Here is a 7500-nt window from a genome sequence, read left to right on the forward strand (position 1 = left end):
GAACACTAGTGGTGGGTCCTTCTTAAAGGGCAATTCTGTTGTCAATTTCTTATTTTTCTCTTACATTGTTTCATCTATATACATACATACTTACATACATAAGTAAAAGATTTTTACATTATTACATATGTACATATATATGTGTGTTTGTGTGTCTGTATATATACATACTTATAGTTTTTATATATATATATATATATATATATATATATATATATATATATATATATATATATATTTATATATATACGTATATATAGATAGATAGATATTTTGATAAATAGACAGTTATATATATTTGTGTATGCTCATCAGTGATGACTCGTACAGTCCAGTTTCTATTCGCTTATTTTTATTGAAATATATTTCTTGTTTTTCGTTTGCTATTTTCATCGGTTGTCCGTTTTCTTTTTGATACACAATGGGGTTGTCCTCCGAAGAGAGCATTCCATTCAAGTGACAGTAGAAACATTGTCTTTACAACTAATGATTATGGCGCAACTTATAATCGTGCACGTGAAGAGAGTTTAAACTTTACGCGTGTTTAGTTGGCGAGATTTTTTTTTTTATAGATTTTGCTTATTTTGTTATTCAAATAATATTCAAGTAATATTTCTCCACGAAATCACTGTTGAAATATATACGATTAATAACACATCGTAATCCGAATTACGTTAGGTGAACGAAAACTTCTGGAACATTTGCAAAACATTTTGAATGACTGCGTCTCATGACAATATTGTAATTTGGTGGTACAAGAGCAGTGTCTTTTCGTGGACGTTTTGCGTGTGTGTGTGTGTGTTTAGAGAGAGAGAGAGAGAGTAAGAATTGCGAGAGAGAGATTGTAAGAGAGCAGAGTTTTAGTCACAAGAGCAGTGCTTTTGCTTGTCAGAGAGAGAGAGAGAGAGCTCTGGTTAATGACAGCTACGTTTGTGGATGTTTTGGCAAAGTTTATGTCTGAATTGCGATTAGTAAAAGCAGGCTGATATGTTTGTTATTACAGTTGTTATTGTAACGGTTGTTATTATTATTAAAGAATATGAACAATGTTTTAATTATTGGACCTTTAATAGTATTTCTAATAGTGTTATGACCATAAAGTAATAATAATAATAATAATAATAATAATAATAATAATAATAATAATAATAATAATAATAATAATAATAATAATTTCCTCGCAGAAAATTTTCATAAATATTGCACTGGGAAAGGCATTCTGTTTGTTTCTGTGTTCTCATTAATAATTTGCTTTCCTTCTTAAGGACTGCATTTGATAAATTTCCAAATAAGGGCAATGCAAAATTAACTCTAATATATTTATTAAAATCTGATAAGCGAGTCATTTTGTTTCATTACTAAATAGGTGTTGCTGTTGCACAGCATATTTAATCATTAACTTTGCCTGGCAGCCATTTTCTTTATCGGCTATACATATATCTATAAAACGCCATCTATATCTGTAGGATGTTGCAGTTTATAGGTAGATCTAAATAAGATCGTAGCAGCTTTACCATTTTTTTAGCTGGTTGAGACGTGTTTCTCAAGATGTTTTGAAAGAATATTCTTCTTACATTTTCAAGCAGATCTAGTTAATAATACCAAAGCTTGTATTATTATTATTATTATTATTATTATTATTATTATTATTATTATTATTATTATTATTATTATTATTATTATTATTATTATTATTATTAGGGAATCAAAACCATATACTGTTTGCTCTTATTTTTTGTTAAGTATCTTAGTGTAACAGGACACAGTGCTTTAGATTCCTGGGACATCCTTCTCCCTCGGTATATGAAATATTAGTCACTAGAAATTGTTCCGACGAAGGAAACAGGGTCCTTTGAAAGCTGAAGGATTCTGTATTGTTATACTAACGTTCTTGGAAAAACTGCACAAGATGGGACTCTTTTCTCATGTAGTGTTCAGAAAACAAATGTGCCGTGTTCATTATTATTATTTTTTAGGAATAAAATAAGATTATTCAAGGTGTACTGTAACAGTTTGTATGTATGCATACACAAATATATATGTGTGTAATTATATATATATATATATATATATATATATATATATATATATATATATATATATATATATATATATATATATACACAATGCAACACGAAGGACACGTGCTTGAGAACATCACTAAAGCCACGTCAGAAGGTGAGTGAAAGCCGGGACTTTGAACAACTACTTTCGGAGTTTATTCTACATTTTCAATTTCACTTACTTTCTGACGTGGATTTAGTGGGATACGAATATATACATATATATACATTAGATTATTCAAGGTATATTGTAAAAATTAGCATGTATACATACACACAAACGTATATATGTGTATGTATGTATATGTCTGCGTGTGTGCGCGCACGCGTGTATGTATGTTTGTATGTATGCATGTATATATGCAGTATTTATGTATGTATTTCTCTCTACTCCCTAAGCTTGTGACTATTGACAGGGATATCCATTCCGCGAAGTCAGTAGCCGTCTCTGTTATTGCCTGGATCAACAGTCTCTCATATTCTCATGCTAGGAGTTGAATGCAAATGTACATTCATGCATATGTATAGACATTTATACAAGCCTTCAGACACAGTCATGCATTTCTGTATACGACAAATGCCTGATTTTATAATACTTCTTCCAAGGTTCGATATTTTCAGTTTTGTGTTTGTGTGCCGACAGAATGTTCATTGTTTGAATGCGTTTGAAAAGTCGTGTTCAGTTTTTTTTTTATGTTACACATATGCGACGATATACCCATGCTTATTTTATTGTGTTTCTTTTATCGATATTCCTGTTATTATTGTTGCTACAGGTGCTGCAAATACTGCAGGAACGACTGGGATAATAATAATAATAATAATAATAATGATAATAATAATAATAATACTCTGAAATGAAAAAAAAATATACATTCTCCAGACACTTTATCATTATCAAGCTAATGCGTAGCAAATACTTTTGAATGTCAGTTACATTGTAAAGTTTCGTTGTTGCATGGTACAGTAACGGCTATATATCACGTTATAATGGTTCCTTTATCGTTTTATTGGACGTAAGTTGACGTTGTGTATAAAGATGGCAAGATGACAATAGCCCCAGAATTTAGCCATTTGAATATACGATGTACGAAAAGCAAGAGGTTGTGTGTGTGTGTGTGTGTGTCTATGTGAGAGAGAGAGAGAGAGAGAGAGAGAGAGAGAGAGAGAGAGAGAGAGAGAGAGAGAGAGAGAGAGAGAATTAAAGTCAGAGAGAAAGAGAGAAAATTAAAAGAGTCAAAGAGACCAAAGACAAAAGAGAGAAGAGAGAGACAAGAGAGAGAGAGAGAGAGAGAGAGAGAGAGAGAGAGAGAAGTCAGAGAGAAAGAGAGAGTATGCCCTGACTGGGGTTTCATCCTTGTTGTGTGAAGATTACCTCGTTGAGGCCCTGCCGTTTGAATAACGGTAGGGTGGTACACATATCCACTCATCTGTAACTCACATCAGTCAACTAACAACCAGGTAATCCCTATAGCCTGGCTATAAAAGTCTGAGTGTCAGTGGCGATTAGCACTGTTGCCATATTTTCTTACCGCCATTCAAACTTTTCAGTAAAAAGGGTGATAATCTAGTAGATTTGGCATTTTTTGATCGGTGCTGCCATAGCCTTGTGGGTGAATGATTAAGTAAAGTGACCTCGGGTCACAGTAAAAGCAGATTGTGTATCATCTCCCTCCATTCGGCAGTACAAAAGCAAAACACAAGCACCAAAACATTACACCTGGACCCTGCTGTACATTTCATTTTCGTGTGACGCAGTACAAATTTTAATTAAAGAATATGTGTATACATATGTGTGGGTGTGTATATATATATATATATATATATATATATATATATACATACATACAGTATATATATACATATACATATACATACATACATACATACATACATACAGTATATGCATTCATAAACATACATACATTACTCGAAAACAAAGTCACTTGTAAAAAAAAAAAAAATAAAAAAAATAGGTAGCTGAACAGCACGCTCGAGTATGCCCATTCTCAGGATTAACCTTAATTAACCTGAAAGTGTACCTTTTTGGATTAGGAATAAATATATACCTCGTTCGGCACGATGGGAGACGTGTCAGCGACGCTAATTATAGGAAAGCCTCAACCCTCGTAGCTACTTATTTTTATATATAATCACTGCTCAGGTCATCAGAGACATGCTTTAAATGTAATACCATCACCCCGAGGCCTGAGTGTCACGATGGTTCGTAGCTTATTTCATTTCTAAGTTGATGTCCCCGTAGGGGGTAGTGCTGTCAGTGCATCTCATGCGGTGCACTGTAGACGTTACATAAGGGTCTTTGCAGCGTGCCTTCGGCCATTTAGTTGCAACTCTTACGTTCATATGCCTCCTTTCATACTCTCTTTTTCTTTATCTTGCTCCAACTACCTTGGTGGTTCATAGTGCAACTGCGGGGTTCTGTCCTGTTCCAACAAACCTTTTAGTGTCAATTTCCGTTTTCAGCGCTGGTGACCTCTTAGGTCCCAGTGTGGCCTCAACTAAATTCTATATTCAATTCAATTGTAAGTTGATGTTTTGATTATAATTTCTGAATTATTATTTTCACTAAACTGCTCGACGTTTTAGTGACCCGGTGTTCCACGGTTTGTTTTTGCTTTATTCAGTTTTTTGGTTTCTTTTTTTATATCAAGTGGAAGATTGTTTATTCTGTTCGAGCGCTGTGTGCTTATGCATAATCGATTTAGCTTTTAATTGGTGTTTATCAGACATGTTTTCACTCGTTTATTGGATATTTTCATCAGTATTTTAACATGTTTATCATCTATTGAGTCTGTAAATGGATATTTTTCTTTCTTCATAAATGAGTAGGTGTTTATAGTTATAATAATAATAAGAATTGATTTTAGTTTAGCATATTTTCTGGGACTGATAATTTTAAACCAGTCTATGTACTTAGATGTTATGTTTATTTAATTATTATTGTATTGTTACTTGTACATTATTGCGGCATCTCTCATTTCCCGGATAATGTTTTGTGCAATATGCAGTAGCGTTCTGACGTCACTTTGAAGTCTGAAATCAGTCAGAATTATTTGTGAAATGCGATTTTAAGACTTGTATGGAGTTTGGGACACAGTAATGATTGGGGTTTTAGGGAATGATTAATGTTTTAGGTTTGATGCGAGGAATTTTCGTTGTTCCTGGCTGGAGAGAGAGAGAGAGAGAGAGAGAGAGAGAGAGAGAGAGAGAGAGAGAGAGATATATATTGATGTATTCACATCATACTGTGAGCTTAATAAACAGAGAATAATCAAGTACCTTTAATGGAGAGAGAGAGAGAGAGAAAGAGAGAGAGATTGGTGTATTCACGTCGTACAGTGAAGTTAATAAATAGAGAATAATCAAGTACCTTCAGTGGGGAGAGAGAGAGAGAGAGAGAGAGAGAGAGAGAGAGAGAGAGAGAGAGACTGGTGTATTCACATCGTAGAGTGAGCTTAATAGATAGAGAATTATCAAGTACCTTTAGTGGAGAGAGAGAGAGAGAGAGAGAGAGAGAGAGAGAATGTGGGGAAGGGAGAGATAAGAGCTTGAATTCTTGTTACAAACAGAGAGCAATGAAGAGGGTGCTGTTCTTTCATATTTGGAAAGTCTTAATTCCTTCATGTCCAGATTTGGTAAGGGGCACACTACAAAGATCGCAGTGTTCCTTCAGTCTAAACTATAGTGTAGATTCTAGGAGTTCATTGTAATAATTTCTATTATTATTATTATTATTATTATTATTATTATTATAATAATAATAATAATAATAATAATAATAATAATAATAATAATAATAATAATAATAATAATAACAACAATAAAATCAGTGCGAAAACAATAAGAATTTCATCTCAATCAAGTATTTGTCGCATTATTATCATAGATACTGTTATTTTCCTAGCATTATTCCAGTTGAGAACACAAAGGTCATAGCAAATAATGATTTATGAAACTCTTCGGAGGACAGCACTAATAACGATATTAACAGTAGTAATAATAATCATTATTATTAGAAATTAGTTTATGCAGATACTTTGAATCTGTTAAAGAAAAAGCAGTTGGACAACATTTTTCCTTATTGGTTCAATTCATTGCTAGCCAGGACAGAGTAGCTATCAGTTTCCTTTTTGGCAGAGAGAGAGAGAGAGAGAGAGAGAGAGAGAGAGAGAGGACAGAAGACTTTAGAAAATAGAACAATGGGGAAGAGAAATCTGTATTTGATAAAATAGAGCAAAAGAGAGAGAGAGAGAGAATGAAATACTGCCAAGGGAAAGAACAATATCAAATGGAGAAAGATGATGATACTTGAAAAGGAGGTAAATAGTCAGAAAACAAAAATAAAGCTAAGATAAGAATAAATGAGCGGAGCAGACCCAATTGACATTTTTTTATCCAGTTATTGTCACCTTGATTAATGAAGCAGGTTTTTTTTCTGAGTCTCTTTCTTTTTTTATATTCTATTTATCTCTTTCCTTTGAAACCTGTTTATTAATTATTTTCTGGTATATCTGTTTATTCATTTGTTTATTGGACCGTTGCCTTTTGGTTTGAGTTATATTGGTTAAAAATAAGTTATTTTCTTGTCATTGTCTTTTGTCTTTTAGCCAAAATCAATGGTTTCCTAGTTCTCCCATTGTCCCTGTAATTCTGATATATCTCATTTAATTAACGATAATAATCAGTTTCCGTCTAATAAAGAAGTGATTCCAGAGAAAACAGGAACAATAGTCACTGCCATATTCATCGTTCAATAGCTGGTTTGTGGATGACACCCCTGTGCAGAATATTTCCAATATTTATACAAGATTTACTGGTTCATTTACTTACTACACAAGGCTCATCGGTGCCTTTTCGAGCCTCATACAGTCTTATGGAGTATATTTAGATACGTATAGACTCGTAAGTAATATTGCGTCATAAAATAAATTTCAAGTTTTTTTTTTTTTTTAAGTACGAAACAATTATTTCAGCAAATTTCACATTTCTAACATCTGTGACCAATGGTATGCCGACGGCTCTCCATAATATTACATCAGTCAGTTATATTCGGTATCCATTTTAAAATATGGGGGGCCTTCAGTAACTGCTTGCGCGTGCGCAAATGACAATCGAGATCAATATGCTTGGGCAGATTAGATTCAATTAACCCAATATTTTTTTTATCGGTTTGTTGACAGCTGTCGTTGTGTCGCCATTATATGATACTACATCAATAAATCAATCAGTCATCCTCACATTTTAATAATAATAATTATCTAGTGGACACTTTCAAAAATAAATTTATATGCATGTAAGTTTTATCATAATAGCCATTCAGTTGATCAGCAGCTTGCTTTTAATATTTATTTGCTAGGATTAAAGCAAATGAAAGTCAGTACATCTTTTTAGAAAAGTGTTTTTATGAACAGACCGA

At 32.9% G+C, this 7500-nt stretch overlaps 1 protein-coding gene across 1 annotated transcript in view; it reads right to left on the reverse strand.

Annotated features, from left to right (window-relative positions):
* The window catches only part of 5-HT2A (5-hydroxytryptamine receptor 2A), a 124153-nt gene that overhangs the window by 115243 nt on the left and 1410 nt on the right, over positions 1-7500 (reverse strand). The gene's annotated exons all lie outside the window — the stretch shown is intronic.

The sequence above is a fragment of the Macrobrachium rosenbergii genome, chromosome 5 (assembly GCF_040412425.1).
Source record: "Macrobrachium rosenbergii isolate ZJJX-2024 chromosome 5, ASM4041242v1, whole genome shotgun sequence".
In the NCBI taxonomy this organism is placed as follows: Eukaryota; Metazoa; Arthropoda; class Malacostraca; order Decapoda; family Palaemonidae; genus Macrobrachium; species Macrobrachium rosenbergii.